Source organism: Pecten maximus, chromosome 9 (genome assembly GCF_902652985.1).
Source record: "Pecten maximus chromosome 9, xPecMax1.1, whole genome shotgun sequence".
Classification (NCBI taxonomy): domain Eukaryota; kingdom Metazoa; phylum Mollusca; class Bivalvia; order Pectinida; family Pectinidae; genus Pecten; species Pecten maximus.
The window spans coordinates 14,983,348-14,995,443 of record NC_047023.1 but is presented as its reverse complement, the minus strand read 5'-3'; positions in this window follow the sequence as shown (position 1 = coordinate 14,995,443).

Genomic DNA, 12,096 nt, shown 5'->3' with positions numbered 1-12,096 from the left:
AGAAAGCAAGCTAAAATCAGTGATTCCAGTAAATTACGACAAATAGGGTACCACGCAAAACAAACTATATGCCAATCCCGGAAGAGGATATTTACTGGTAGCTAGTGGCACCAACTTTACAACACCCCTTAAGTAGTGGATCACGGACATGAATCTGGAACCAGACTCGTAGTTATTTGTATAACGCGGTAGGCCATATAGAAATATATCTCCATTCTCCATCAGATTATACATATTATACGCATTTAAAGGAATGGTAGTTGTCGGGAATTGGACCAAACGTGAACAGTACATTTTAATATAAAAATACTTAATACGAACTACATCATATGTATACCACAGCATCATGTGCCAAACCCAAACAGGTTAATTACTCTGTGTGAAAATGAGACACAGATATGCTTTCTGCTAATAAAGAGGCGACCATGTAGAAACTCACTGTTGTATAGAGTATTGGTTGCGTGTGGCCTCTACTTGGGAGCATTGATTGTATATTTGATGGGCTATCCCCTTGAACAGCAGGGTCTTTTTGAGTCGGGATCTCCTGGTAGTAGTTGGTGACTACCTTACTGAACAGAATACGAGAGGCACGTCGCATGCAATCCAGAGCAATTATGGTGAACCATCTTGCCCAGGGACAAACCACGACAGCACAGACCGGCACAAAACCAGCACGGTAAAGGAGCGTCGAACCACTCACCTCGGATCTTCCCCAAGACTACAAGGCCAGCACCCTAACCGACTTAGCCATCGCTCCCCGCTTGGGAACATGGATTACCAATATATATTTTTTGCAAACAATAAAACAAATGGGATTTCTTCTACATCATTGATCCTCAAAAACAAAGATATACTTTCTGTTTATAAAGAAGCGACCATGTAGGAACTCCTTGTGGTATTGAGTATTGGTTTTGTGTACCCTTTGCTGAGGAACATTGATTAACAATATAAAAATGTTAAACATTAAAACAAATAGAGTTACTTCTCCCTAGAACCTCAATTATTTTCTTTGCGTCTCAGTTAGCAAGTCCTCGATTTTTGCTTCAGTGTTGAGAATAAGCCCAAGAGATTGTTTAGTCAGTTAAATGAAACTAAAAGTCTATAACACTTGTACCTAGATCGCTGCTGAACGCGCAGTTTTGGATATTTCAGGGGTAGGGGCTGGTTAGCCAATTATCGGTATAATATGACAGGATTTGGGGGAGTGAGGAATGGTTTGTTGGCATATTTGTTCCTGCGGACATCGTCTTCAAACGAAATAATTAGTAAGATGCTGCTAAGGACATAAGTATGTATAGCTTATACTTCAAAAGGTCCAATCTCATCGATAAGCTAGAAAAATATACCATAAATTCTTTTGTCATCGATTTTCCTATTGAATGTTAGGCTGAATAATTTATTTCTCACTTTATATACTACTTAGGCTTCTGTTATAAACTGTGCACAAAGACAAGAGTTTGTATTATTGTTTGGTAGCTGTACTTCCTTGATCTCTTTAGCAAACGTGTCCATACAAAATGAAGAAACAATCATAATTGAAAACATGAAAAGGCGCCGCAAGATGTTTCCAGAATTTTAACGGACGAGAAATTGTTAGATAATAGTGTCTGCTTTATCGAAATTGAATCAAAAGTGTAGAACATTAAAATAGATGGTATCTTAATTGTTAGAAATGATTTTCCTAAATTGGGAGTTGCTTCTCTAAACGCTTTACATTCGGGGATATGTAGCTGCGCGTTATTAAAGGCGACGAAGATATTTCGACGGAATGAATATAATACACACCACAAGCATGCTGAGTGAGTAAGAGGTCCTGGTTTTTATATTCCAGAATATTTTATTGTACAGATGTTCACCACAATAGGAATTAGGCAACAGGCATAGTCTATACAAAGCCTTTCCCTGTATGGACAGGTGTGGTATCGCCCTGATATGGACAAATGTGGTATCATGCTGGTATGAAAAGCGGGGTGTCATTTAAGGACGTGCCTAGTTTTGGAGGTGGAGGAAAGCCGGAGTACCCGGAGAAAAACCATCGACCAACAGTTAGTTCCAGAGTTTCATGGGTTTCTAATTCGCAACCCAGAGTTTGAGGGCTATTGATAACATGTCGGGACACCTCAACCACTGGGTCATTGCGGCCCCAGTTTCCTTATAGAAGGTTTTGAGATGAAGTCTTTAAAGGTATTGTTCTTCTTGAGGTTCACGGTGATGGTATGGTCTGGTTGTTCATTGTCAGGATTATGTTAAACTACTGGTGTTCGCGCGTAATTAAATTTCTCGGTATAAGTGAATACATTGAATCTGTGAAATACTCGTAAGTGTGTCTGATTTGGCGGAAACGAGAACTTTACAGTGATATGGCGATTTATTTTTGCCAAACTTAGACTTGAGCAAGATCTCGCGTTTACTTATCAACGAGAGACTTGAGAAAGTACACCCTTGCTAAAACAAGCATGTTGAATTGAAATATAAGTATTGGATCTTACTATGCCAATATCAAAGGGTGATATCTTATTTTGATCTTTTGATAAAATTTATTTTGTCTCACAAATGAAAAAAATTGTCTACCTGCGAAGTAGTTCATGTAGAATTGGCCTGAAGACCCGCTCAAATCTTCACCTCATGAAATCATAAACTCGGTCTTTTTGTAATAGTCAATAACAACCTCACAACAGTATATAGAATGTATAATTGATAATGGCCGATATCAACATACAGCTAACAAACAGGGACAGGACATACCATATGCATTAGATTTATTCTTCCTCATTGGAAAGATATGGTTTCATGTTTGGAATTTATATGACCGATGGGGAAAATCGATCATTGTGCTTTCTTATTACCATTCATATGCTGTACAAACAGACAAAACAATTCTTAGTATAGGAACGGTCTAATGTAATAAATTATAAAGACGACAATTCAACATAAAAGACTTGTATTGGAATTTTATAATGCATAGTAATGATATCAAATAGATGTAGACGAAATCCCGCCGTTAAACTAAGGAGTGGAACTAAAAACTAAATAAGCAGCAGATCCCCCAAAAAACAACAACAAAAAAACAAAAAAACAAAAACAAAAAAAGATTGGGAGATCAGTTCATGAATAAAAGATATAACTTTTGAAGTACAGAAAACGATCAAGGATTCTTATAATTTTTATTGAAATCATACCAAAATGATACGCGGTGAAGGTTAAAGACAATAGTCAATAAGAGCCGCGGATGGGGTACCATTGTATTGAAGGAACGGTCTATATAAGGGTGCGTGTCCTATAAACTGGTCACTCTCCTTTAAATAGAGAGCTGTTATGTTAAAAATTAATTGAGTGTCATGCTTCTAAACAGTGGAAAATTGTTGTATAAATAGGTCTTCTCTCTTCCTTAAATTGTTATTCTATTCTAAAATGATATCTTTGCTATGAAAATGTCATTACAGACCTGTCCTATAAAAAGGGCCATGCTCATATAAAGGAGGATAAGTTCCTATAAAAGGGTCATTATACTATTCTGGATTAGCCATATGGCCTCAATCAGTAATGTGATATCCGCAATCTGACATCATTAATAAACATTTATTTATTCACGAAATGAAAGCCATCTATCGAATCGTTTGCAATAAAGTCTGATGTCTTAACTATCGTCATGACTGAAAAAGATACTGTTTCTGTCTATAGAGATTAGAACAAGGATTAGATAAAATGTATTATTGAAAATAAAAAAATATAAGGCGACTATATATAATACTTTCGTTTATATAATACTTTCGTTTATAGCTCTTCCATAAAAAACATAATCATCTGAAACGTATTAAAACCGTAATTCGAACTCAAATCGATAAAACTAATGCATTATATATGAAAACAAAGGGGGCTGGAGATGAGAGACAGAGAGACAGAGAGACAAAGAGACAGAGAGAGACAGAGACAGAGAGACAGAGATACAGAGAGAGACAGAGAGACAGAGAGACAGAGAGAGAAATTCGCTTCCATCTCCATATTACACTCTGTCCCCTATACCACACTCTGTCGAATGCCTTGTAATTATCACAGAGATACTAAACTGGTAGGTTGTTAGCCCATATAATCTGATTGGTGATGAACAGTAGGATATTGTTGGAAACCTTATATATATATCAATGTGAGTTCTCTAATAAATGATTATACAAAAAAGGTTGAAGGGTGTGTACGAGGTACATCAATGTGTTCGTTTGTGCAAGGTACATCTAATATAACATGACGCTACCCCATTTGGAACAGTACCCAAAATGGACAAATGTTCTAAAATGAACATGCAATAAATACGGGATTTTTGACGTTAATATATTCTTAATGTGATTGCGTGACGTCATTTAAACTTCATTTCGGTTTCACATTTGACCTACCTTTGTTGATAAAGACCTCCTGCAGATCGGACATGGTAGCAGTCGTGAAATCATCGTTGTTCTGAAATGCTTTTTATAGATCTTATATGGCCATTTTAGAAAACAATAATTGGCAAAGACCTCATCAATCTTGTCAATTTTCAATTTATTGTGCCATATTAAAAAGAATAAATACTGTGCAGCTAGCACTTGTAAATCTGCAGATCCAATCTACTTTCCGAACCATTTCCCCCTTACGCTACACTTGACAATACAACCACGTCACGGAATGCATTGCTGTTGTCCATGTGACCAAGCAAACCAAACCCTCATATTATCGGTCATGACTGGTTAGATTGCTCCCAGTACCGCGTGACCATATGACAGGTTCTAGGTATTATATCTCAAAGATATTACCATTTAAACTTTAAAATGACTCCTACGTATCCTAATATTCTGTAACCTCCCTCTTTATATGAATAGGGTGAAGAAAGGTATACAAATAAATAAACAGAAGTGATAACGCTTTTGTTAGTTAACATGCGTTTATCCAAACGATGAATTCAAATGAATTCAACCTACGAGATACTCATTTGTAGAGAAAACACAATGAAATAATTAAACAACTCTGTAATATGTCAGTGGTAGACATCGCCTGTATCAAATCAACCTACACAATACGACGTAAACACTATTATACCGATAATGCGTGGTTTATTGATTATTAGGAACACCTACCCGCATGGTGACCGATTCTGGAGCTTATCAATGAAATCTAGCCAGTGATATTGACCTTAGACCAATGAATTAATTATGAGTTACCATTAAGATTACTCTCGCAGTTCAAAATTGCAATAAATCAAAGGATTCTGGTTGACCATATCAAGTCTAGACCATACGTTAGGTTCTAAATCTGAATTTCTTAAATTAGTCTTTTAATCAATCATGTTTATCGTTATTGTGTATGGATCACCTATATTACAAATTGCGGTCATATTAAAGCATACAGACGGGTAAGATTTAAAGTTATTCAATGGCCATAGATATGAAAATATTTATGAAAAATATTTGTTGATATACTTTCCCGGTTGGATGTTTACATTTATTTACATATATTGTTATGACTAGGAGGTATCAAATGGAATCTTCGAATTAGATTCATCACCTAGAACAAGATATCAAGCATAGAAAATCAGGCAAAACCATTGCAAGCTGCTTGATATTCAGAAATACTGATTCAGCTTTGCAGTTGTCGAAATCTGGAACGGTTTCCTGTATATGTTATTACATCACACACGATTAGGGGCATTGAAATTAATCTCACTACTCATTGGAAAAAACTGAAATACGATCATTTGTTATAAAAAAAACTTGAAAATGAGTATTTATGAAAACTGTTTTTTAATACTTTAAAGATATAATAAGAAATGGAAGAAGAGTCAGAGTGTCTGCCAGCATCCAACAATTATCCTATTGTAACTATGGAATGATGCTGGCTGTATCCTTTTGCGCTATAAATGACTATCGTGCGTTATAGCGTTCCAACACCTGTAGGTGTTTTCATATACCAATCGGCATTGTTGAGCACTACAGAAGTACTGGTCGAATTCTATGACAAAATGACGCACTATGAGGTACAGGAGAATTGTGGTATGGCGTTGTTTGCTTCCATTCTGGAGTTTCTTCTGGTCTCTTCGATTACTTTATAATGATAATAATGACCTTCAAGTGTGTTTTCGTGACCAGACTTTTACTTTGACGATTCGCAAAGTCGGTTCCAGTTATGTATTGCAGTATTGCAATATTGTCGAGACATTTCGGTTAATTCCAATGGTCTCTTTAAACTTAGTTAGCTTTATAATAGTCAATATTTCCATTTGCACCGAATTGTTACTATATAACCTTATTGAAAAGGAAAAATTATCATACCAGTATTCTTTCATAATTTATATTGGTGGAGTGATATAAAGAACAGTGGCAGTGACGTCGTCAGTTATTGTAGGGAATGTTCGCCTGTAGTCGTGACGTAATCAGAACAGGTCCCACTGACCGCTCAAAATTTGACTTTTGAATATAACGAAACTTTCAAATTAAACTGGCGCGTTATGATTGGCGCATTATTCACTTTGTCTGCGATTCTGTGGGAATAATAGGACCATAACTTTCCAAAGAAGACCGTTTACTGCTTAATGATATGGATTTTTCTTTCTTGGGCATCATTATAACCATTTACAAAAGCGAATTTTTGTCTTTTATTTTTTTAGTACAGAACTCACTCGGTTTTCACTCGAACACTAGATACCTAGAGGAACTTGTTACCATGACCACGGACCTAGATAAGATATAATCAAGTGCGTGCCTCTAAGCTAGGTCCGCGCCATGACATGTCATTGTAGTGTTTACAATTGAAATTACAGTTCTTTTGCTGCCTTTCACGGGCACTTTTACGTTATGCCTCTCGGTAAAAGAATATAGGATTCATTGGTATGGTAGGTATTATATTTTGAGGTGCGATGTTGGGAGCCGCAAAAACAATCTCTTCTTTACTTTTTCCGTCCTTCGAAACACTTTCAGCAACATACAAAACATACATACGATAAATATCGACTGCTGATGGGAAAACATACAACACAGCATATATGGTGATGCAGATTATTTCCTTGGGAATTATGTCCATTCTCGATCTTCAGTGTACTGTGTTCGTTAATATGCTAGATGGTTCATGATTTCGTTATTCTTTCATTCGTTTCTACATTGCGGGAACGTAACCTTTAATGAAACAGAAGACGCTTTCTCTTGCGGAACAATTCCTCTTTTTTCCTTAAGCCTTCAAATGTTATGTTGATGGGAAAAGTTCATTTCTTAGTTCGCTCAACCTTTACAGTGTTGGCTTTGAACCTTTAACATTATTTAAAGTTATTTTCTTTTGACTAGATACTCGCTTCAATGGGGAAAATGTGGTATTAGTTGCAGTTGCAGTGACCAATAATCATAGAATTCAAGAACATGAAAGATCATCTGGATTTCACTGTGTTTGTTAAATTTTTTGTTGGTTACTCATTGGAAATGTCGCTCCTGAGTTTCTTTAATTTCACATTTTCGGAAATTGTCAGGATGCAAGCCTCATTCATATTCATATACGTTTGATAGTTTTTCAAGATTTTCAAGAAGTGTTGAAAATGCTTGATGATTATTTAACTGGAATATTGATGATTTCATACAGTATGCAAAATACTGGGAACCTAATATCTTAAATTACTTAAAGTTACTGACGTGATGATTCATTGATTAGAAAACTCATCTGTCTTTAGAATTGACGGCGCATCGCGTATCTCCATTTTTTTTAATTTCCTTAAAACGTTTCTGGGACCATGTCTTGTTGTTGTAATCATTTTACAGCTAAGGAAGCTTGCAGTGACAGGGGCCGCGGTGGCCGAGTGGTTAAGGTGTACCGACACTTTATTACTAGCCCTACATCCCTGGGTTGCGAGTTCGAAACCAACGTGGGGCAGTTGTCTGGTACTGACCGTAGGCTGATGGTTTTTATCCGGGTACTCCGGCTTTCATCAACCTCCAAAACCAGGCACGTCCTTAAATGACCCTGGCTGTTAATAGGACGTTCAACAAAATAAACCAAACTAAACCATTGTAGTGACAAAAAAATCGAGATGTACCAAATATGATAAACGATATTCCAAAACGTCCTGACTTTTGGAGTTTCCTGTTTAAAATAACAGATTCCAATAACTGGGCAATGTTTAATTCCGCATTATCTTTACTGTAACAAAACCAGTCTTCAGTTGGTGAATCACTTTATATAAAATTGTGCGACAATATATGATTCATGGTATCACATTTGTAGCAGGGAATGTTGGTTTAATATCATATTGCCCAAGGCTTCATTTGACCTACCAATTTTGATTGATTGCCGCAATACGGCTGTGTTCTTACTGAAAAAGGAGGCCTATTAGAATACTGCCGTAAATGACACCATGCTGGGTATAGATATCAGCACAGACTTGAGTCGTCACAGTCCTTTCTCGGAGACAATTACTGATCGCTCGCACGGTAAACAGATCGGCTCGCACCCAGTTGACAAAACAAAACAAAAAGGGTGAGTCTTGGGAGGGTATATGGTGCACTTCCTCGCCCACAGTGAAACAAAGCATTAAACGGTGTTACATTACTATGATGCAAGCACATTTATTTGTGTTAGGCAAACGAACTGATGTTAATAAGACTTTGCACATAGCATATATCGCAAACAAGCCGAATGAATTAATCCAGGTAAAACTCAGTCAAAGGGCTATGCCCTGTTTGATGGTGTTAATATCCTTAAACAAATGATGTCTGTCTGCTCTCTGTTAGTCAAACAGGAGGAGTTTTTATGTTTTTTTCTTTATATAAGTTTCCACCATACCTGAGGACACACACAAGGAAAGGCTGGCCTGCTGCCTGTTTCACATCCATATTGCCTTTCCTCGCTTTGAACTTCTTATTTACCTTCCTAAATTTGTCTGGCTATCTCATTATCAGAATACTCAGACAACAATCCTTCTCCTGCGTCTGTAGTGACATTTCGGTGAACTGGTGCGATGCCTTGTATAATCTACAATGCCATCCAATGTAAGACGAACATGGTATTTGTAGGTAGGAGCATCATTTAGCCTTTAAAGTCGGTGTTTTGATTGATAGATGTGACCTTCAGGGCAAGTACAGTTGTACTATTAAACAGAGAGGAACAATTAAATGCAAAAATAGAACTCATTGAAAACAAACGTGAAAACAAAATTCCAATCGATGGGGATTCCTGAAAACAGATTTAAAAACCATTCTACTTTAGAAACGATACAATAGTCATGGTTAAATTAACAAATGACAACACGCCAAATATGTCAAGAAGATTTTGGCAACTGAACGCAAAATGTTCTTCATTCTGTTGGACGCTCAACACAATGACTAAACCCGAGGTATTTCGTAGGAAGAAGTATTACAGGTTATAAGAGAGAAGAGAAAAAAAAATAAGATAGAAAAACAAAAACGAAATTACAAAGAACGTGAAAAGAAATCATTCTTCAGAGGACTTCCATATCAGGGAGAAAGAAACATGAAGTATATTCTTTGTCAGTGTTTGATTTATTACAAATTCAACAATATCGGTCGATATTAACGTACCTGTTCTATTTGCTCGCCATGACAAATTTCACTCGTTAATAGAGCTGACATTTAACGGAAACACGCTTGTAGTTAATAATCATACTAGCGTTACCAATAACTGGTCCGACTTTATTATTACTTTGATCCTTTGATTGCAAGAGTTGTCCTTTAATCTTTTTCGTTCAAATTGACAGTGTTCATATCGTTCATTACCATCTGGAAGCGGTCAACGTTTCATCAAAGACAAAGTTGTTCAGTACTCATATATGTGTATACGTGCACTTGGTTAACATCGGTGTTAAACTTCACAAAAAAAACAACAAAAAAAAAACAAGCGAAATGGGTATTGCTCAAGCAATACTTATCCCCTACCGGTCCCCGCTTAAAATAGTTACAGTGGTCTTGACCCAAAAACCCTGAAACTCAACTTTTCTGAGATATATCATGAGACATATTTTTAATTATCGTCTGAATTTAGATCAAAACCCCTAAAGGAATGACGCCACTAGAGCGCTGACAAACGTTGGTGTTACCTATGTACATACGTACCTCATACAAAAAGGACGGAGAGGAAACTCCGGTTTCACTGATACGGGACTAATATTGAGAAACAGTTGTTGCAGTGTTTTCAGACAGAAAATATGCATGATCCTTTGTAGTTTTTCTTGTTTTTTTTTTTTTTTTTTAATTTATGCATTTATTTATATCCCCCCAATTTTCCATGCTTACATATTTTTCATTTTGAAAGAATAACAGTTCCTTAAAAACAAATAGATATATCCGACGAAGTATGGAGCCTTTCTAATTTCAAACAATAAATACCCAAGGCTATATTAAGAAAGCATCGCGTGCAGTCAATTAAGTGAAAGCATATGATGGACTAATATACTTTCTCTGTAGATACTTTAGGTGAGACATATGGTATAGTACGATATTATTGTTAATGCACCGTTAAGTAATTAATTAACAAATTTGTAACACAGTGTCTCTATCCGGAAATTACAAACATTGTACTGATAATTTATAACGCCTAAATCAACAAAGAATCAAACAAGGGAAATATTTAGGAAGGAAACTTGTAAATGAAATTCTATCCACAGTTTATTCGGCGACGCGGTACTAATCAGACAAACATGTTCGATACGTGAACTGGTATACGATAACACACTGACGTCAGACAAATTTAAAGAGAACGTGTGACGTTTTATACTCGCCATAAGAGTATTATCTAACTACTGACACAAACATTTAGTGACGTAGATTGATATTAAATGCCATGTTGCGAAGGGACTGTAAATTAAGCTTGGGGAAATAAGCTAGAAATAGTAGTTGCATGTAGCGTGTTGGACTCGTTAGATAATTAAAGGGTTTTCTTGCCAAAAATAATGAAATTCTGTACCATGATAGTGTTCGATTATACCAGCCATGTATGGGAGGCGAAGCTGGAGAGCGATATCCATATGTTTACTTAGAAATATGATTAATGAAATGATCGCTTGTATGGGATAATGGGCAAATAATTATCACAAAGATTTATTGCTATTATTGATTTGTGTATGATTGAAGTCAGCACTGTAGCAAAGATTTGATCAAATTAATTAGCTAATTAATAATTAGTCAATTATCAGGACAAATATTTACATGTCGCACTAGAGGGCACACTACGACACGTTTAGGCCATTGATATAACAAACCTCATCAATTTGTCATTATATCTAGGAAAATGTTATATTACAATTATGAAGGTTCATTAAACAACCTGAAGAGTATTGGCTGTATTGATGAAATTGACATATTTTCAACTATAAATACCTTCCGGGTGGAACTATAGCCTTCATATTGTTTGTGTATTGTACAAATATTGTCTATGTTCTGTATTGTTCCGTCAGCATGTGTGTTGTGTACATAATTCGCTGGGTTTTTTTCACCATTGTATAAACTGGTTGTGTCCATGTTATGTTTTGATTCATCGCCATTCCATATACCATCATACTTGTTTTGTCCATGTAATGTTTGGTTTCGTCGCTATTCCACATACCATCATACTTGTTTTGTCCATGTTATGTTTTTTAGCCATTTCTCATGCGTGTTAATTTACAAGTCTGCCTTAGCATCACCTTATTATGTTTATTTCCATCACCATCTGATATATATGCTTTATTTCTTTGAAGGGTTCGAGGGTAAGGTGAATTCTAATGCGAGTTTGCCTTTACAACAAAAATACGAAATGCGTATCGTACACACAGCCTGAACTTGAAATACCCTTACCAACAGTGCGGAGTCATCACTATGAAACGATTGATAATTTGTTGCTTCGAAGGAATTTTGACATTTGCGACAGAAAGTGGAAGGAAATCGGTCAGCGATGACGTCATAATTTGTGAATGATAGTTTGTGTCCTGACCGGGCCTCGAACTGTATCAACTGTTACCACTGAGCAAAATCAATTTCCTTAAAATGGATGTTTCTCTGTTGCACAAAGTCAAACTCTGACATTAAGATTATAACAGCTCGTCCGTAATATGTTAGGAAAACATTGATTACAACGTATAGATTTCGACAGGAAATGTAC